This window comes from Thamnophis sirtalis, unplaced genomic scaffold (assembly GCF_051295495.1).
Source record: "Thamnophis sirtalis isolate CommonGarterSnake01/CBP01778 unplaced genomic scaffold, rThaSir2_p1.2 scaffold_1, whole genome shotgun sequence".
NCBI lineage: Eukaryota > Metazoa > Chordata > Lepidosauria > Squamata > Natricidae > Thamnophis > Thamnophis sirtalis.
Genome location: NW_028261381.1, coordinates 39,867,893 through 39,890,439, shown reverse-complemented (window position 1 = coordinate 39,890,439; position 22,547 = coordinate 39,867,893). Strand labels below are relative to the sequence as shown.

General features: G+C 38.5%; 1 protein-coding gene across 2 annotated transcripts in view; it reads left to right on the top strand.

Annotated features, from left to right (window-relative positions):
• The first annotated feature begins 8,609 nt into the window (after positions 1–8,609).
• Positions 8,610–22,547, top strand: part of KYNU (kynureninase) — a 126,888-nt gene continuing 112,950 nt past the window's right edge. The window contains exon 1 of one of the 2 annotated variants that reach the window (XM_087710903.1): positions 8,610–8,820. The gene's annotated coding sequence lies outside the window, so the exon portion shown is untranslated. Of the gene's footprint in view, positions 8,821–15,785; positions 15,805–22,547 lie in introns of those variants that run through there. The other variant, XM_087710911.1, reaches the window with a different exon arrangement.

Genomic DNA, 22,547 nt, shown 5'->3' with positions numbered 1-22,547 from the left:
GTCCAGCTGTTATCTTACTATTGCTCAGAAGTTTTATATTGCACATTTATTGTGGCATACGCTTCTGAGGCGATTAGGCTCTGTTTCCTCAAATATCATTATCATCATTATAGTTTATATATTTCATTTTCCCATGTGACCTTGTGCATTACACTGCTGAGAGGACTGATTCTAGACAAGAATTCAGCAAAATCTCTCTTCATAAGAACATTATACCTTAATGCCTACACAGTGTGTGCCACAAATCATATTGATGGGCTTCATAATAAAATACTTGGCGTAAGAGATTCACTCTCTGCCAGAAGTAAGATGGATCTCTGACAAGGTAACTACATTTTAGCAAAAATTAATACTGCATCTTTCCATCCCTACATGTGCCATGGAGAAACCCTGAATTGTGTAATTCTAAGTGAGCCACTAAGAGTTGTTATATCTAAAACTGTATCACACTTTCCTTAAAATACCTGACTTTGTGGGTATTTTCACTGAAACCATAACCAAGATGCTACATATGACCTTTTGTCTTGAAAGGTGGTTAAAAAGTATGAAATATAAGTAAAAACATATAAAAGCATGGAATTGATTTTCTTAATCTTTTCTTCCATAGATCAATTGCTATGATATGATTAGTATCCTACTTTTTAAAAGAAAATTGCCATCAATTAATGAAATGATTACATCTACAAAGAGAGACTGTATTTGTGGGATAACACCTATGTATATCAAAATGGTCAGGCATGACTGGATGCTCTTCTGTTTCATTTTTGTATCTCTATTCTGCTATCTGTCATGGATAATTTATAAGATTTATTTTAGATGGGGTTTGCTGTTAGTGAAATATTCTGCCTGTGTCGAACACTCACCTGGTACATTTAATGAACAAAAACTGATTAAGTCATGGACTGAAACAGGAATCTTATTGTGATCCCATAATATATCATATTTCTTTTTCACATTGAGATTGAGTTAATGGTCATGTTAAGTGCCCTGGTAATGAATAAATCAAAATACAAAATGGAATCTAGAGTCAATTAATTACTGTTCATTAACTTTCCTAGCCTAACTTTTCACTTGATTATTAAAGCTGTACAGAATTTTGGAAACAATTTAGAAAAAAAATGTTTTTTTGAACATGCAGCAGTGTGAATTTAGTACTTGCCTGCAATTCTAAAGCCACAGTGTCTTTTCCAAGGATCATGGAATAGGACAACTTGCCGCGGCCAACATGGGACAATTCAACTATTTAAAATAATGTTAAAAATAATTTTTGTCATTCACATTTTATTTTGTCCCTCCTTTGGCATCCTTTTTTAAATGATTTTATGCCACCATTTCTTTGATATTAGTGTAACTCTTGTCCTGTGATGAGTTGTTCTACAGAGAGTTGTCCATAGCGAGTTGTTCTGGCAAGTTTGTCCCAAGAACTCAAGATGGTGTTCTGCTTGTGTTCTACTTGAAAGATTTCAAGAAAGATGCCAACAAAGTCAAACCACTGCTTGTAAAATTTTCCACAATGTTATATCTTTCTACTGTATATAACTAGCTGGATACCCATGCTTCTCGATGAAACTGTGATCAGGCAAGGCATGAGAAATCCGGTTCACTTAGGTTCAATCCTTTGGATCAGTGGTGGTTGGTGATTAAAACACATAAGGGAATACTGCTCCTGCCACCTTGATTCCGGAAGCAATTGCAAAGGTGGAAGGCATAGACATTTTGGTAAGATACCAACGTCTAGTACTGTAAGGAGCCCCAGATCACTGCTGAGTGAAGGAGTGGAACATCTGCCAGTTTAAACTGAGGTTAACAGAATGTGAGGCAACTGGCAGTTGGAACAGAGTTATTTTCAGGTAGGGAAGGGGAGTAGAACTCCTTAGCATCAGGGCATGTTAATTACTGTTGAAGAAAAACTAATGATCTGATGGTCTTTTCAAAAAATCCTTTCTTAGCAAGCACCTAGAAGCCAAGAGGAATGTATGTGCCAAATTTCAAGTTTGTAGGCTTTATGGTTCTGGAGATTTTGTGATGAGTGAGTGGTGTTTGGCTTTTATATAAATAGATAAATGTATTATAATGTATGTGGGAATAAGAAACAGAATAAAATGATGGTAAACTATAAACAGACTACAATTAACCTTTACAATTGAGTTTTAAAAACGTATGTAGAAAAACCCCTACTTCATTTAAATTCAAGAGAGGTGGAACACCAAGCTCTAGATATAAAAAGAGTATTAGCTGCTGTGATAGAATGAGATTTACTCACTAGCTTTCTCGAAGCCATCCTGTTCTCTTTTCAGGTCTTCTAATATTGAGATTTCCTAATATCGTAACTGTCTATCAAAGAGACGGGCAAGAAGCCTGGATTTTCTTCTTTGAAGTTAAGATCCTGACTCATCAATCCAAACAAAAACCTTCTTGCTAGATCAAGAAAGTCTTCTTTATCCATCAAACTCTACTGCAGCAGCACCAATAACCTTGGCTGATCTTTAAAAAAAACACAACTAAATAGGGCAGATCCAATTAATACTTGGATGTACAATTACCAGGAGCTTCCAAGTTGAGGGTGAGATTTAAGAATTTTATAAAAAGGACTACCATCTAGAAGTGGGCAATGTTAAACCACTTTCTAATGTTGCCAAAATCAAAATATGGATGCATCCATGAAGTCATCAATATCAGGCTGCCCTTAAAAGACTTTTTTTTAAAAAAAAATATCTACCATAAATCATACCCTTGTTAAAATATTTTGCTTTCTTCTTTATTAGCATGTCAAATTAAAGGGTTCTTTTTCTTTAATTGTAATCTTTAGTTTCTTCTGTTGTCCTCTAACTCTGAACCTTGACTGTTTCATCTTATGATCTTTTTAAAGAGAATTCAAAACAAAAATATTTCCCCATGGGACAGTTTCTTATAATTCCAAAATTTTATTTCAAATCCTCTAGAGCCTTAGTCCATTTACTACATATCAAAATCAAAGTTCTAATCATCCCATTGCTGTTTATTCCAATATAATTTTGGTTTAGGACCTTAAACATAGTTCAAACTGCTTTCACTAAAGATTGAAAGAAACTCATCCTGTGTTGCCACACTGGTAGAGCCAAAGGTTTCTAATAACTAAAAAGCAATTTGCAAGAAATATCCAAAAGTGGTTAGAAAAGGAACTCCCAAATGAAGGAGAATATACGTGCCCCAGGATAACACTGCAGGATCCAATCTGGGTCAGTCACCGGGACAAGAGGTTTAGCCTACTGAGCTAGCAAAATGTGTGCTGTTCTCTGTGGTATTTATAGTGCCTGTTGTATGTGGCATTTAAATGTTGATTGGGGTGTGTTGATAGCTAATCAATGACTGAAAAACCAGCCATCAACACACCCCAATCAACATCTAAAGCACCACATTGAAAAGGCACTATAAATACCACACAAAGAACAGACATGCTCTAATACAGAGAAGTTCCCTAAAGATGGGCTCCAGCACAAATCAATAGCAATAGCAATAGCAGTAGACTTATATACCGCTTCATAGGCCTTTCAGGCCTCTCTAAGCGGTTTACAGAGAGTCAGCATATTGCCCCCAACAATCTGGGTCCTCATTTTACCCACCTCGGAAGGATGGAAGGCTGAGTCAACCCTGAGCCGGTGAGATTTGAACCGCTGACCTGCTGATCTAGCAGTAGCCTGCAGTGCTGCATTTAACCACTGCGCCACCAGAAAGCTTGGAAGACAAAACCTCTTGTCCCGGTGACCGATGCAGATTGGGTCCTGCAGAAAAGGAACCAGTGTCCTTTTGAAAGGCAACAACCATGCTTTGAGAGAAGATGGCTTTCCCTTGTCTTCCAGAGCTCTAAATTTGATAGAGACCACTGTCTTGCAATTTTTCATAAATTTTTCACTCCAACTGCATGGAGTGCTTGTGGTTTAGAAAGGGATGATCTACTCACTGGCTCTTTATTCCACCATAGTTGTTAGTTTCACTGGCTACTCACTGGCTCTTTACTCCACCATAGTTGTTAGTTTCACTTTTAGCAGAACCTTCTTCAGTTGCCATTTCTTCCATGGAAGACTTTGTCACTGTTCTTGTTGCTTCTACAAAGATCTTACAAAGCTTTCTTACGTTGCTATCTGTGTTGAGCATTCAGTACTTTCCAAACGATGCAGTCGGCGAAACATTAAAACAAGCCACCACTCTCTTCTTCCTGCTGCGAATGAATTGAAAAGTTTAAGCAAACTATGGAAAAAATAAAAGGGGTTCTTTCCCCTCAAGCATAATGGAGAAAAATGGGCAGAGAGTTCTCAAAAATTGAACTTAACTACAATAAACTGCTCACAGCATGACTAGCAATCCATCAATTTGCTCCATTTTTTGCCAGAACGCCACAGTGAAAAGCTGTAATAATTCTCAAAATGTTGTTAACCAGAACAGACTCATTACTGGTCTTCTGAGGTGACCCAAAAAGAGTGGCAAGGTAGGTTTAAACAACTTGCTTTTAGGTTGCAATCTTACCACAATTGTTTGGTAATAGGCTCCACTGACTCAGTAGGTCTTATTTCAGAATCAAATTGCACAGGCAAAACCTTAGGGAACTTTTATACATGGATCTGGGAATTTACTTCATTCTTCTCTTTCTTCTGCATAATTTACAGGTCCCCCAATTTGGTGTCAGGTGATTTGACTATTCCCATTCCCTAAGTGCCATCACATAAAGGAAGGGGAATTATCTGTTTTACTACATTAATTAATTTATTGGTCAAGCATTAGAGGTTCAGCAATTATTTAGAAGTGGTCAGTTAAAAAAAGTTGCAAGGACCTTTTATCAGTAGAATCCACCCAGCCTCCCCCCCTCTATTTTGTTATTGTGTCTATAGCTAATCTACCTTCTATCTATCTATCTATCTATCTATCTATCTATCTATCTATCTATCTATCTATCTATCTATCTATCATCTACCTATCTATCTATACACACACCTAAATATATATCTATATCTACATATACATATGGCATAGGGGCAGGGGTGGGTTCCTGCCAGTTCTAACCTCTTCTATAGAAGAGATTCCACAAATCTACCGTGCCGTTTAGAACCTGTTCCAGCTCCCTTCCCCTGCCCATCCACACCATATTTGCCTCGCCCGCCACTCACTGATTAGCTGACTCACCAATCACCTCGCCCGTCTTTAAGAGTCCTATCTAAATTTTAAAGTCTTAAAGCTGTCAAGTTTGAACACCCCTGGGTTTTTTTTCTAAAGGGTTAGGGGTGCAAGGGCCTTGTAACTTGACAGCTTTAAGACTTGCACACTTCAATGCCAGAGTTTCTGAGCCAACATGACTGGAGTAGGAATTCTGGGAGTTGAAGTCCACAAGTCTTAAAGCTGTCAAGTTTGAACACCCTTTGTTTTTTCTTTCTTTCTAAAGGGTTAGAGGTGCAAGGGTCTTGTAACTTGACAGCTTTAAGACTTGGGTCCTTCAAGTGCCGGAGTTTCTGAGCCAACATTTTGGTTGCTAAGCAAGAACTTGTTAAGTGAGTTTCACCACATTTTACAAGTTGGCCATGCCCTCCCAGTCACATGACTGCCAAGCCACTCTCACTCGGTCACATAGCTGACAAGCCACTCCCACCCAGTCACATGGCTGGCAAGCCACTCCCACAAAGCAGGCCACACCTACAGAAGAGGTTCTAAAAATTTTGAAACCCACCACTGCATGGGGGTCTAATGTTGAAGACACTAATCTCCTGTCAGATTGAGAGTTCAATCTTAAGTAGCAGCAGATGTTTCTCTCCTAAAGCACAAAGAAAAAAATATCTTTTCTGAATTTTGTGTGGGCGTCAGGAAGGGCATCCATCCAGTAAACGCTCAACTCTATCCAGTCGATCCAACTCTATCTCGAAGTAAGGGATTACAGGGTCATAAACAGGAATATATTTGTGTCTCTGTGTGTATGTGTGTCCGGTGCAGATAGATAGTTGTGTAGAACTAATCTAGACCAGGGTGTCACACTCAGGTGGTCACAGCATCATCATGTGATGTATCAGGACTTTCCCCCCCTTCATTAAGCCGGGCATGGCCAGCGCATCCAGTCCATGGGCTGGGAGTTTGACAGCCTTGATCTAGACTATATATAACATATCTTTCTGTTCCAGACAGCTACCTTTTTGTATTTAGAGAAGATTTTAATATACTTAAAAATAGATTGTACCATAATGCATGTAAAATGAAGAGAGTAGTAAGAGTATGCTTAGTAATAGGTTGAGTGACATTTTAAAAATTATCTTGAGTATTTAGACTTGCTGGAGGGAAATACACTTTATAAAGATCATAGGCACTCCCTGTGGAGACCTATAACCTTTCTTGAAGCTACTCACCAGCAACCAATAGTTTTGTTCTCTCTGCAAGAGAGACAATTGCAATTGGCTTAAATATATGCTACAACAGCCTCAGGGAATATTGATAAAGGACCCTTTAAAAGATTATTCAAGTATAGTTCAAACAGAGAAGATATCAAAGCACTGTTAGCTGTATGTATAAAGTCAAATGCAGAAAATTGTTAATCTAGGTTAGTCCCATATGTTTCATTTTAACATTGTTTCTTTCTTCTACTCCCCTTTAGGAATACCAGTTAAAACATATGTGCATTTACCAACAATTTAATTTGTGCCACTGTTGTGGGTGTGCATGAAATTTTCCAGAGGGGGAAAAATAGTATGTGAATACTAATATTTGATAAAATTGTTTAGCATCAGAACGATTGATGCACTTGTGATGTTTTTGAGACTGCTTTCCCTGTTATATAAAAGATCACAGTTACAAAGAAAAGGCGGAACTATTAACAAACCAGGAATTCTAATATGCTAAATGTGTTTTAAAATTCAGAATTGGCTGTCTGGATATTTCAGACAAGTGTCCAGAAATATGAAGGACAACAAATGCAAATCAGCTGATCCAGAGGTGGTATTCAGCCGTTTTTCTCCATTTCAGGCGAATTAGTAGCGGTGGCTGTGGGAGGCTCTGGCCACCCGCCCTGATATAATGCGCGAGCCCTACTCATGTGCAGAAATGCGCATTCACAGATGCGGCCCATGCACTGTCATTTGTGAACTGGTAGGGAAGGTAAGTGAATCCTACCGCTGAATTGATCCACAATACAACTAGCTTCTGTCTAAATGATTTTCTTCCCTGTATGTTGGACTTCTGGCATCTACTGATCAGGTGGGCTGCCAATTCTGAATGTTCTGGTCCAATACTTCTTGTAAGCATTCAGAATGTGGGCAAAATGTGAGGGAAATGCTTGCACAGCCTATCAAGAACAATGCAGGAAGTCCTGGACTTACAAACTTTGGTTAGTGACCGTTTCAAATTACAATGGGACTGAAAAATGTGATGTCAGTTTTTAACACTTATGACTGTTGCAGCATCCCCATGGTCACATGATCAAAATTCGGCCGCTTGGCAACTGGCCTCTATTTATGACGGTGGCAATGTCCCAGGGTCATGTGATAACCTTTTGTGACCTTCTGACAAGCAAAGTCAATGGGGAAGCTATTATTTTTTAATAACTGTGTTATTAACAACTGCAGTAATTCACATAACAATTGTGGCAAGAAAGGTCATAAAATAGAGCAAACCAATGGTTTTGCCTCGCAACAGAAATGTTGCCTCAGTTGTGGTCATAAAGTGAGGACTACCTATACTGTTTCAAAATGAAGAAAAGGAAAATGTACAGTTCAGTTTCATGCAAGGTAGCTGTTCTTTGGATTGAATAGAAAATTGTGTCCTTCCTTCTCCTTTGTAAGACAAATGTAAACTAGCCAGGCACCAAACTGTAAGCAATTTATGAAGTTTCTGCAATTACTATAACCTACAAAGCTCCTGTTGTAAGAGTTCAAGAAATCTGTTTGTTGTCTACAGCCCATCTTTTCTTTCAGGGCACAAGCTGAATTAAATTGAACTTAAATTAAACTTCCAATTTAAGTTCACAATGACCCTGTGAGGCAGTTTTAAGCAGAGGCAGAAATTGGGCCCATAGATTTTTAATGGGAACTGACTTGAGTCTCTCCATGATCTCTTTTCATAATATTCCATTGGTTCCCAACTAATCAAAGCTAACCAAAGAGCAGTTTTCAAAACCCATCGCAACTTCAATTCAAAATGTTAATAACTCAGGAGTTTAATCTGGCTTCTCTAACTACAGCTCAGACGCGCATTACTCAGAGCCTTTATAACTTCTGCTCCTGCTTGGGTGATAGAGCAAACCACCCCCAGTAAGCCAAATGGACTGTTCCATTTCAGAAAGTAGATAAGGGGTCCGCTTTCTCAATTGCTTCTCTAAATAACTTTTTTAAATTTGCAAGTAGGAAAAGCAGCAGATCCGGGAGGTGGGATAGAAGAACTTGAATCCAAGCCCTTTACTTATGTTCGTGCTGATTTCCCAAATGGAGGGTTTTTTTCATATCGCGAAGAAGTAGTAAACAACGTTACAGTTTCTTCCTATTTTGAAGTGGTACAGCCCACTTTATGACTTTAGAACTTTTTTTTTGTCACGTCACTGAATTGCATGTTTAAACCTGGCATATTTTTTTTTGAACCAGAGAAAACGAGGTTTTTTTCAAGCTTGATTTTTCAAGGTTGGGCTCTCCCTTATTTATTCCTAAAAACCTATCCTCTTTTGCTAAGAAGGGATACCTCTTCTTCTAAGTTGCGGTGTAGACGCAGGGGAGTGTTGTTGAGAGTTTAGTTCACATGTTTTACATGCAACGCCTCCTTCCTCTTGCTTAATCCCTCCAGACTTCATTCCAAACTCCTCTAACTGCAGTGAAAATAAGTGTAAGTACCAAAAACTAATTCGTATTTTTTTAAAAATCATTTAGACCAGAAACTCAAAATAGCATACACTATTCTTCCACTTTTCATACCCAAATAGTATGAGATGTGCTACTTGCGAGTGTCTGGGTTGCTATTACATACTAAAGTATTCCATGTTTTGTAAATATAGCGTATGGCCCTTACATGTCATGCGATGCCACTTAGTTTCCACATGGCGAACAATCATGCATTTAAGTCATATTTATTAGGCGGGGCACAGTGGCTGGATTGATACACCAAAACTAAAACGGAGCAATATTATTTATTGCATAATTCCGTTTGTGAAATGACCTAATGTAGGAAAGTGTGAATGTGTATTTGTGGGAATGAGGGATATTCTTAAATATGTCCAAGGGAAGTGTGTCTGGGTGTTTAAAAATGAATGGGCACTTGAATGAGTGGAGGTAGAATTAGCTCTATATGTGTATAAAATGAGATTAGTTATCTACTTGTGTGAGAGATTTGTTTGTGGGTGTGTGCATGCATTTAGTAGACCAACTTCCAAAATCCAGATGTAGCAGCAGGTGCAGCTTTCTGAAAAGCTTGCTTATTCTGATTCTAGTCAGCAGAGGGTCATGTTACTCTTTCCCCCCCTCCCCCGAAATGGAAATTAGAAACCTTTGCCAATCTGTATCCATCCATATGTCAATCTATTGGCATCTGCACAACCTTTGTTAGATTGGTATTCCCCCTTTTGAAATCTTTGTTTAGATTATACCATTTACCAAAATTCAGAAAAAGTGAAAGAATTCCATTTAATATCAACAGGATTGTTTGAGTTGAATTTTATGGCTGGGGATGCTTCTAGGTCAGTTATTCACTTTTTGACCATGAAGCTTCTATCACACTATCATTTCCTATAATTTAGAATTATGTGAACAAAACTGGAAGTGGTTATTCATACTCTAAATTTTCATGGATACTTATTTCCTCATGAGGATCTTCCTCATGTCCTGATTAATGCCCTTTATTTGGCACAAAAGTACCGTGTTTCCCCAGAATACGACAGGGTCTTATTTTCTTTTGCCTCACGAAATATGGCCTTGGGCTTATTATCAGGGAGGGCTTATTGTTTTGGGGTTGCTGGGCAGCTGCTCTCTTGCGAGCAGACTCCCGAAGAACCAGGCACAGCCTCAGGGGCGAAGCAGCAGCCACCTGGCAAATCCCCAAGTCTTCCAGCATCGGCTGCTCTAGCAATGTTCTCTATGGTGGGCCGGCTTCCGGACAGAGAGTCTTCCAGCAGCCAGCCCACCATAGAGAGCACTCCTAGAGTAGCCAATGCTGGAAGATTCAGCAGCCGAGTATTGGAGTTTGGAAGTTATGCTCGGAGTGTGGTGTTGGTGGCGGTACCCTGGGAGAGCTGTGCAAGGGCTTGATGAGGCTGGGAGGCATGCTTGCTGGGGGCGGAACAGGCGCTTGAACAACACCCCTCTCCAGCCGGGTAGAGCTGCACTGACCTAGGGGGTATCCTGAATGTGCCAAGCCACAGGAGCTGGGGGTGGGCAGAGCGCCATGTGGATTGGCGCCTTAGTGATACCCCCTAGGTCAATGAATGGTGCTCTGCCCAGCTGGAGAGAGGATTTGCCGGGCAGCTGCTTGTGAGTGTGGCTCCTTCGCCCCTGAGGCTGTGCCCTGCTCTTCAGGAGTCCGCTCACAAGGGAGCAGCTGCCCGGCAACTCCCCGCTCCAGCCAGGGAGAATACCACTCCCCAACCTAGTGGTATCCTGAAGGAGGCAAGCAACATGAGCACCTTTCCCCCTGGCTCCCATTGCTTGGCGTCTTCAGGATACCGCTAGGTCGGTCAGCGATGCTCTGCCTGGCTGGAGGGGGGAGGGTTATCCAGGGGGTTTATTTTCGGGGAAGGGCTTATATTTTTGCCCACATGAAAAATGTGGCAAGGCGTTAGTTTTGGGACAGGTCATATTTTGGGGAAAACACGGTATATTGACACAAATTGTATCCCAAAGTTCCCTTCGCCATGCCTTAGACCAGGCAGTTTTGCTCCCCCCCCCACACACATTTTTTTAATCCTAGTTTTGTGACAAAAATTGGTGGAATCCCTGCTATTCTTTCCCATCCTACCTAGTGTCACCTCTTGGCAGGAAAACCAAACACCAATTGCATCCCTGACTATGTGATGGGGACAGAGATTCAAGCTTTAATTTTTATTATTTATCCTTAATTTGTGCATGCTTTTTACATGATAAGATTGTTGATCTTTCAGGAAAATTGAAAGGTCAATAAGCCTACATCAAACAACTCACAGCCGCAAAGTCTGCCAGAGTGATTGAAGGGCCTGATTTGAAATGCAAAGTAAAGAAAACAACCAGATTTTTTGTGCCTCTGGATCTTTCTTTCCTGAAGCTAGTTTCATCTCCAAATTCAAGCAAAAAGCTGTTTCTCTCTCCTATCACCAACATCACATATGTGTGCATGTATGTCACCTATGCAGTTTTCCTAATGTAGATCCCCCCCCAGCACAACATCTGTACAACATCTGTTGTAAATACAGATAGTCCTTGACTTACAACTGCTTGTTTAATGATTGCTCAGTTACAACAGCACTGAAAAAAGTGACTTTATGGGCATTTTCACACTTAGCATTACCATTGCAGCATCCCCTTGATCACGTGATCAAAATTCAGAAGCTTGGCAACTGGCCTGTATTGATGAGGGTTGCAGTGGCCATGGGTCATGTGACCCCCTTTTGAAATTTTCTGACATAGAAAGTCAGTGAGGAAGCCAAAGTCACTTAAGAACCATGCTACTACTTTAAAAACTGCAGTGATTCACTTAACAACTGTGGCAAGGAAGTTCATAAAATGGTCATAAAAAGGTCAAATGTCCCACTTAGCAACAGAAAGTTTGGATGCAATTGTGGTCATAAATCAACGATTACCTATAGAAGGATTTTTGGCTAATAAATTTATTGTTCTCTTAGGAATTCATATTCCAGATTTAAGAAGGTTTGATCCAAAGGTCTGATCTCTTATCATAGTCGAAGCCAAAATCAAAATCATGGTGAGGTGGGTGGCAAACTAATTAATTAATTAACTGAGAAATAGCAATAGCAATAATATAGCAATAGCAGTAGACTTATATACCGCTTCATAGGCCTTTCAGGCCTCTCTAAGCGGTTTACAGAGAGTCAGCATATTGCCCCCAACAATCTGGGTCCTCATTTTACCCACCTCGGAAGGATGGAAGGCTGAGTCAACCCTGAGCCGGTGAGATTTGAACCGCTGACCTGCTGATCTAGCAGTAGCCTGCAGTGCTGCATTTAACCACTGCACCACCTTGGCTCTTGGCTCAGAGAAAGTGTCATGGGCATTTGGTCTCCAATGATTGGATATATTGCAGATGGTTATTTCTGGCTTCACTGTCCCCAAGGTATTCTTTTAAGTTACCAGCTTGGAAAATTTTATATTGGGAGAAGGAAAGCACCACTTCCAAAGTAGAATAGCTAAAGGTAATTCTGTCCTTTGCCAGAGCACAGTGAGGTTTCACTTATTTTTATTTGTTTAAATATTTCTGTGTAGAAATGTGCTGCGTAATAATCTTGTAAATAAAAATAAGGAAAAAAAGCAGCCCTCACATTGACACCAGTTGGATAAAGCCAATCACTTATCCTCAGTGAATATTAATTGCAAACCTAAATTGCAACTTAATATATTGATTTACTACATATTAGAAATCTGTAAATCTGCTACCCTCTGCCATTGTATTTCTCCAATTGTTTGCCTAGAGAGGAATATAATTTAGATTATTGAACAAATTGAAATGGGATAGTTATGTGTACTGATTATGCCACTTTTAATTCCATATTTTAATAATAGGTCAGTTAAGAAGCAAAAATTATTCTCAGTAACATATCTGTTTTTCAATCCAGTGCCCCACAGCCTGTTATTCCAGATGCAGGCACCATATTGCAAAAATTATTTACTTGCATAACTGACTGTTTGCGGATTAGCTAACTTTGCCAGTACTTAAACAAATGTGGGATTTTATTCTGCACACTGTTAATTAATTTTAATAAAATAGTAGGATCTAATAACACATGCTTTTAAATTCTACTGTCCAGTATCTGAATCTTCTTATCCAACATAGCCCATCTGTGTTGGTCCATAGATGGGCTATAGCTCATAGATTGTTTCAACTTCTACCCTCAAAACGGACATTATAGGGTATTGCACACCAGAACAACTAGACAGAAGGACAGTTTTTCCCCCATACCATCACTCTGCTACACAACTAATTTCCACAACATTATCAAACTATTTGCTAATATTGTATTACTATTCTTCTCATCCTTCCTATTACCTATTTCTTTTTCTACATATAATTATAATTTTGTTGCTTGTATGTTTATGATTTATATTGTTTTATTTAATTTCCTAATATGATTTATGTTGATTGCTTATTTAGTATCCTATGACTATCACTGTTGTATCTTATAATTCATGATTTAGTGTATTTAATTATTTATGATTACTGTGATCCTGATTTACCACATATCGTTTATGTACACTGAGAGCTTATGCACCAAAGACATATTTCTTGTATATCCAATCACACTTGGCCAATAAAGAATTGAATCCTATCCTATCCTATCCTATCCTATCCTATCCTATCCTATCCTATCCTATCCTATCCTATCATGTGTTGTATCTTATGATTCTTGACAAATGTATTTGTCTTTTTATGGACACTGAGAGCATATGCACCAAAGACAAATTCCTTATGTGTCCAATCACACTTGGCCAATAAAGAATTCTATTTTATTCTATCCTGTCCTGATCCTGATCCTTCCACATTTTCACAAATGCTCTAGAATTTTCTTCCTTGTCCTAGGGCTAGAATCTTGATAGGTCCTACTCCATTCTGTTCCATTCCATTTCTCTCTTCCCATCAATCCATCCAATCTTTAAACCACCATCTTTCTCAAAGTTAGCCAGGTGAGGTCCTCTTCAGTAGCATGTCCTACACACCTGAGATACCCGGCCACCCCGTTCCGACTCTTTTTATATTATTTTACAAGTGCATTCTACCATTTCCCCCTTTTCTGCCTGCCTGCTTGCTCTTGCTCTTGCGCTGAGTCACTTGGGTTCCTTATATCCATGACCTTGGCAGAGACTCAAACACTTTCTTCCTGCCAGGCACTTTATCCTGTCAAAAAAGGTTATTTAAATGTATAGCTGGGAAATGTTACTCCTCTCCAGATTAGCATCTTACTTCTGAGCAGCTATGCATGAGAAACACCGTTCCTCGTTTTTTAAATATTAGAAAGCACACTTGTGTGTCTTTAGACAATGGCTTTCATGAATATGCAGTTCTCACCTGTCTGGGCTCTGGATATTTATTGTAGAACCCATCAAGTCTTTTTAAAAATATATAGGGCCATTTTCAAATATGATGTAGGTCACCATTTATTAACCATATGACAAATGTCATATCATTCCCACTTAATTATTTCCTATTTCTAAAACAGCATTTCTATATAGAATGACCGATCCTTTGAGGGGATTTTTGCCCTTAAAGGCATCTTAGAAACACTCAAACCTAAACACCCTTCCCTTCTCTCCCACACATACTTATAGAATATATGAAATATTTTGTTTCTTGGCTTGTTTAATTTGGACTGCATCTGTTGTGTTAGAAATGGATAATGCTGTAAAAGTGTGGGATATGGAAAGCAGAAGACGAAAAAAAAATAGTATGACATTAAAAAACAGTGCCTACGGAAGATACAGTTGAATGGGGTCAGTAAGTGGGTGAAAACGTTCTCCTCTCCAACCCCAAAAGTGAGAGAAAAAGCAATTGCTATATTAAAGATAGAGTTCTCTGGTACTTTGTAAATAGAAGATAACCAACAAATATTCTAGATTCCTGAACCTTTGGAAATGTAGAGACAGAAGGACAGGCCTTGAGAGGGGTTTTTTCAGGCTAAGACAAGCCAACCAACCCTCCTCCATGTGAGACCCATTCCTCCCTCTTGGCCTTCTCTGAAAGGACCTGAAGACGTGGCTCTGCCAACTTGCCTGGAGCCCCAAGGGGCTAGCTAGCTGAGGAATTCTGGGAGTTGAAGTCCACAAGTCTTAAAGCTGCCAAGTTTGGAAACCACTGAAACTACCTCCTCCCTGTGTGCATCTTACTCCTTTCCTCATCTTTGTTAATTTTTAAATCACTTTATTGATTGATTAAATGTTTTAAAGTTTCACATTGTTGCTTGTATGAGACCACTTGAGTCACTTCTAGGCAAAATGGGTGGAATTGCATGTGGTTCCCAACTCACAGCTTTTCATTTAATCACTGTTTGAAATAACATCACTGAATAAAGGGACTTATGGCTATTTTCACACTAATGTCTATTGCAGCCATCCCCATGGTCACATGATCAAAATTTGGGCGCTTGGCAACTGGTATGTATTTCTAACCGTTGCAGTGACTCAGGTCATGTGATCCCCTTAATAGCTGCAATGTTTCATTTAATAGCTAAGCAAGAAAGGTCGAAAAATGGAGCAAAGCCCATTTAACAACTAACTTGCTTAGCAACAGAAATTTTGGCCTCAATTGTCATAAGTCGAGGACTACCTGCATGAAGTTTAATAAATAAAGTAAAACATCTGAACAAGGCTTCCCTAACTAACATGAAAATGAAAAGAATGAGGCAGTGAGACTTGCAAAATTACATACTAAAAGTAGTACTGGCTTACATGGCATTGTTTTCCCAGTCTGGTGTATCTTGAAAGGCACATGCAAAAAATTAAGCAAGCTAGAGAAAAACCAAGGCAATAAAAAGTTGGGGGAGGAAGATCAGAGTACAAATGATGAAATAACAAACAGAACACGTCATAAAAAGGGAAGGATAAGCTGGACTTTAATAATAAGGGAGTGAATCAGAATGAATCAGAATGAATCAGAAACAGTGATTCCTGCAAGTTAAGGGTAAGAGAAAAAAACCCTTTCTTAGAAATAAGGTTGCAGGGTGAGGAGAAGCAAAACTTAAGAGTTAGAAAGCAAAATTAAAATAACATGCTTTGTCCCACATAACTCTTCAATAAGCAATGTCAATCTTCCTCAGCCGTGCTTATATGATTTAGTGCATTGGCATCTTGGGTTCACAGAGACATATGCACAATTAATTTTAGTTAGGGAATCAATAATTAGAAAAAAGTGCTTTATATTTGACAAGAAATTTGAATAGTTGTTAGAGGAATTATTAATTGGGGAGGAACTGGAGAGACCTTAATGTTGGTCAATAAGGTTTAAGATAATTCATTTACAGAAAAAGCAAAATAAAAATGCACTGGGTTTACAATCACGTGTGTTCAGATGTAAGAAAATTCAGTGGAAATTGAAAGATAAAGTAGGAAAAGAAACTATATTGCAATTATTACTTTTGTACCATTTATTTGAAATGGTATATAGTGCTTCCTCTTGAGCATGGGGTTGGACTAAAAGACTTCCAAGGTCCCTACCAATTTTGTTATTCTGTTATTCTATCACTTGATAACCATATACAGTAGTATTTTACTTATCCCTTTCCCTTTAGTGCAAGTTGTCTAAATCTTATTTATTACAATTATTTATCCATAAGAACTGTTTATTTGGCAATGTCATAAGCGGCTGAGTAAAATTTAGAGATACAATTTGTAATGTTTGCATCTTGACATTAAAAATTATTCAATTTTTTCTTTTTTTCTTTTGTAAAACCCTTCCTCTTAATAAGTGTGTATTAAAAATTGGATTGATCTTTACAATAGATATTTTATTTTGTACGGGTACATTTTAATCAGTAATTTCCATTTCAGCCCTCATAATTGCAATATTTGTGCTTTTAACACTGTATTTCAGAAATGAATATAACCACAAATTTAGATGTAATGAAATTCACTGTTCAGTTATGTAACATGCAATACTGATAGCAAGTGAAATGAATCTGTGGTTCTACATAATGACAGCTTGGAAAAAAAATCAGTACTCAATCATTTAGTTATTTAAATGTGATTTGCAACAAATTATTCCAGAGTTTTTACATATATATCCATCAGGATGTTCCCTTCTAAGATTAGTAGAGTTATGCAGAGTACAGAAAATGAAACAGCCCCAAAACTCAAAGGAGTAAGATAAATAAAATGAAGTTTAGCTAAAACAACTTTATACCAATACCGTTCAGTACTCCTCTCTCCATTTACAAGTAGTCCTCGACTTACAATTTTTTGAAGTCACAATGGCACTGAAAAAAGAGACTTATTTTTCACATGACTGTTGCAGCATCTGCATGTGCTGCATGATCATAGTTCGGATGCTTGGCAACTGGCATGTATTTATGACAGTTGCAGCTTCCTGGAATCATGTGATTGCTTTGTGCAACCTGAGAAGCAAAATCAACGAGGAAGCCTGATTCACCTTACAACCATGTTAACTAACTTAACAACTGCAGGGATTCACTTAACAGTTGTGGCAAGATAGGTCATAAATGGGGCAAAACTCAATTGCCTCAGCAACAGAAATTTTGGGCTCTGTTATGGCCCTAGATCAAGGCTTATCTGTAATTTAATGTTCATAAACTATCCACATATCTCTCTATACTTTGTGTCAGGGCCCTACTTAAATCAAGAGCCCTACTTAAATCATGAGCCTCGAGCCAAACTTCAAAAGAAATCCAGTTATTAGGAGCTTCATGTTGGCACGTTCCAAGTGAAGCCAATTCACTCCCCGGTTCTGGCCCTGTTCCCCCTCCCCCCAAGGTGTGTCGTCAGTCACATTCCCCAATGAAGCAACTTCACAGGTTGTACAAGTCCCTCCCTCCGGCCACTGTGGGACTCCGTGGAGATGGCCTTGACATAGAGATGGGTGGAATGTGCTTTTGTTTTGACTGAAATGCAATTCCCTCAAAGCTGTGAGGCTCGGTTCCTTATCCCCCTGCCTATGGCAACTTGAGAGCAGGTCAGGAATGCTTTGCGAGTTGACACTTTGGTTTTTGGTTTTTTAAAATTCTCTTTCTGAGAATCGCAGCCAATCCATCCAACTACAACTTTTTTTTATCCTTTTCCTTTTGACCCATTCACTCTTTGAGGTTTTTGGTTTTGCAATTTGTTTTTCATTCTCTTTGTGATCAAGCCATCTCAGTATATTGCTTTATTGATAGTCCTTTATTTTTGCATATAAACCATTTTCACTGTGAATTCATTCATTCTTGACCCTATTTCTTCTCATTTGACCATATACAGTATAGTTAAGTAGCCCTTTGCACTTTATTCAATTCAGTGCTTATTGATCTTCATTGTTGATTCTAATGTTTCTATGCCTGTTGTCATTATTTTGATTTTCATTACACTTAATCTTAAACCGATATTTTAACAGTATTCCTTAAATTTCCTTACAGAAGCATGACAATAAAATGGAGTTGCTAACTGGTTGAATATAATAATGGAAAGACAACTAAATAAAGCCCAAACTATATGGAATGTGGATAAATATGAAACTGACATGGGGAGGTTGTAAAGCAGAGGTTTGCCATTTACTTTTATACATGATGATTAAACTGAGTGGCTGGAAACGACAACAGAGGACAACTAAGCATGGGTTAAAATATATGAAACATGGATATACATAGAACTTTTAAGATGATGAAATAAAGTGAGATGTTTACTGTTTGTTATTCTATACAATAGATTAAGGGAATTGAAATGAATATTGAACAGTGAGGTTTGCCATTTATAGACAACTAAAGGTAATCTAATCCAAGACATGGAAAATTGGAGAGGGAACATGAAATACACTTATAACGGGAAACTATTGAGACTTAAAGGCAGAATTACAAATTGGGGGCGTGTAAGGATGTATAATTATACAAAGATAATGATGAGAATAGCCAGGAATTGTAACCAGGTCTATGCATTTTACATGGGTAATTTCCCTGAGCTGACATTAATTCTGTTGTCCACATTGTTTATTTCTTTAGACATTTTGTTTGGCTGCCCATCTATCTGAGAAACTGTATGGTGAACATAAAAACTGAGACATTCATTAAAAGAAAAAAAATCAAGTAAAAGTACTTTGAGAGTCAATAAAAAATATGAAGCCATTAGATATATCTATTCCAGATCATCATTCCTATCTCTCGTGCCTAGGGGAAAATCTAGGTCTTTATGGCTTTGCTACAGGCCAGTAATTTTGCTGGTGGCTAAGAAAAATAACTGCTGCTAAATTTGTGTACAGCATTTGACACTCTTGATTATAAAAGTCATGTATTGTCTGAGTTAATTAGCTATGTGTAATAAGGTTTCTCATTGTTTTTAATCTATGTTTCTTATTACTCATTTTCAATGAAGTAGAAGAGTCTCTACGTACTCTAATCTCTTTCGGTTATTTGATGGATCGTTTATATTTATTTATTTAATTTTTATGTCACTCATCTCTCCTACATGTTGACTCTGGCAGGTTATGTTGTTGCTCAGAGTCTAGTATTAAATCTACTCTTGTTTACTTGCACACATTGTTGGGTTTTAAAAATTTGTTTCATTTTCAGATCTATGTTGATATTCAAGTTTATTTTGCCTTTGCCTTGAATGACCCAGCAGAGTGTTCACTTTTTTAAATAGCAAACTTGCAATTCCCTTTTATTGAGTTCAAAGACTGAGGAGTTGAAAGACTGAGCTTTTTCTTCCCTTTCTCTCTTTTACCTTCCTTTATTTCTTTGCTCTTAAGCACTGTTAATTGCAAGTATTTTGTGTGGTATGTAATTTTGCAGTTTTTACTTATGAGAAACTTACTTTAGAACTTTTGATGAGTAAAGTTACAATAACGTGGATTTCTTTTGTCTTTTGCATATTTAAGAGTATCTGTTCATCTCTTAATTTGGAAATATCAAAGCAGTTAGACCTCACTTTGATGATGTCCCTCGTAGATGGCTGCAATAGTTGAGCATGCCTTCCTAATTTTCCGCTTTCTCCTGCTCTATATCCAATGTTGCAATTAATGTGGTTCTAGATCTCTCCTAGCTTATCCCTATCTCTTTTTTTGTCCTTCCCTACATTGGTGGAAGTTTTCGGTAATTAATCAGTTTAAATTACTGGTAAATAACTAGACTTCTGGGTCATACATATGGGAAAATCCAGTTATTGGAATAACTTAAATACAGTTCATGTTCCTGTATACTTAGCTTGATAATGCAACTATAATCTTAGATTTTCTGGAATCAAATGTCCATATGTCTAGAACACTGTTGTCAAACTTGATTTCCTTGAGGGCTGCACCAGGGTTGTTTGACCTGAGGGACCAGGGGTGTGGGTATGGCTGGGGTGGGCATGGTCAGCTTAACAACATTAATCAAGACTCCGTTTTTGGCCGTGACGGCCTCCTGCAGCCCTCTGCCAGCGAGCACCCTGCACGCCGGATTTGCAGTTTTTTGGCCTGCACGTGTTCAGTTGACACCCCTGGTCTAGAGGCTCTAATAAAGCTTTTTGCAGAAATATTTTTGGCCCATGTTATTTACCACGTGTATTAAAATTATGTTAGGAAATGTTTCTATTGGTTATTGTACTGTACTAAGATTATCATGCTGGTTTATTGTAGTATTGAATATATATATTCATAGATTTTCATGGGTGTAGGTATGCTGGTCTTGTTGTATTTGGGTCTTTTCTCGTGTAAGATTGAGATTGTCTTGGCAACGTTTTGGCGAGGTATCGCTCGCCATCTTCAGGCTGATGTTTTCGGCTTAAAGCATGGTCGAAACTGCCGTCTTTCTATATATTTTGGTGGGAGTGTGCTGGCTTTGTTTCAGTAAGTGGATTGATTGGTTGTGTGGTTGTATCATGATTGGTAGATTGGTGCTGGCTGTGTGTCCGTTGTTGTTTTATGTTGTAACGGCTTGGGTGGTGGTTGAGGTTTGTTTGTTGACTAGGGCTGGTTTCCAGATGTCTGGTAGGAGGGAGGTATTGTCACGTTTATTCATGTTGTGGGGGTGTTCCTGTATTTCGATAGCTTCCATAATTATTCTCTTGTTGAAGTGTTCTGTTTTGGATTAATTTGGTTCCTTTAAAATTAATTTCATGTCCTGTAGCTTTAAGGTGCTGGAAAAGGGAGTAAGTTTTTTCTTTTTTTTCTTACTGTCTTCTTGTGTTCTGCGACACATGCCTTTATTCTCCTTTTTGTTTGTCCTATGTATGTTGCAGGGCAGATTTTGCATGGTATTTCATAGACTCCTTTGTTTTCTAGCTGAATTTTTTTCTTTGGGGTTTCTTAAGATGTTGGCTATTTTTTGGTCAGTGTTGAAGGCTGTCTTGATATTGTGTTTGTGGAGAATTTTGCTGATTTTATCTGTTGTGCCTTTGATGTAAGGGAGAAGGGTGATGCAGTTGTCCTGTTCTGTGTCTTGGTTTTTTGGGGGAGTCTCCCTTTGAATCAGGTTGGTAATTATTTTTCTTTGGAACCGTTGGAGATTAATACGTTTGTGAGAGTGTGTAATTCAGTTTTCAGGTGGTCTTTGTTGGCTAGGCATTTGGTTCTGGAGATGAGGGTCTTGGCTACAGAGTTGATTTGTGCAGGGTGGTGATGTGCATTTAAGTAGCGGTTGGTGTTTTTTTTTTTTTCCGGTAGATGGTGTGTCCTAGGGAGCCATTGGGTTTTTTGTAGGTTAGAACATCCAGAAAGGGAAGTTGGTTGTTTGCTTCTATTTACATAGTGAATTGTATTTTGGGGTTTAGGCTGTTGAGATGTGTGACGAAGTCGTCCAGTTTTTCTTTCCCATGTGGCCAAATCACAAAAGTGTCATCAACATATCTAAGCCAGAGTTTGTGTTTGTGTTTAGATTTATATAAGGTGTTAATTTCAAAATGTTCCATATATAAGTTTGCGATGACGGGTGAGAGGGGTGATCCCATGGGTGCTTCTTCTATCTGTTTGTATCTTTGTCCATTATGGATGAAGTATATGTTGGTTAGGCAGTGGTTGGTCAGGTCCGGGATGTGTTTAGGGGGGGTTGTGTTTGTTCTGGAAAGCTGTCAAGGCTTCTTTTATAGGCACTTGGGTGAAGAGGGATATTACATTTTTTAACTTTTTAACTTTGAACGGTTGGTAAATGAACTATTGTAAGTCGAGGACTACCTGTAGTAATTAGTAAAAATTAAAAGTACAAAGTAACATTGAGACTGCAACTATGCCAGTCAACAATACTTGCTGTTTCTAAGCAACATTCTGATCATAAAAACCAAAAATCAAAGGTTTTTTTTCTGTTTTTATGAACACAAAATCTAGAAGTGGTCTCCAAGTGGAAAACCATTCTTTTGGTTCGGGAAGGAGCATCGATGCCTCCGAAAGCCTGTGATGCTCCCAATCTGAACAGTGAAGCTTCTCTTAAGGGTTGGCAGTTCAGTGATTCGAATCCCTACCACCGTGTAATGGAGTGAGCTCCTGTTACTTGTCCCAGCTTCTGCCAACCTACAGTTTGAAAGCATGTAAAAATGCAAGTAGAAAAATAGGAACCACCTTTGGTGGGAATGTAACAGCGTTCTGTGCGCCTTCAGCATTTAGTCATGCCGGCCACATGACCTCAGAGACTTCTTCGGACAGCGCTGGCTCTTTGGCTTTGAAACTGAGATGAGTACCGCCCCCTAGATTCGGGAACGACTAGCACATATGTGCAAGGGGAACCTTAACATTAACCTTATGGAAGTCTGAGA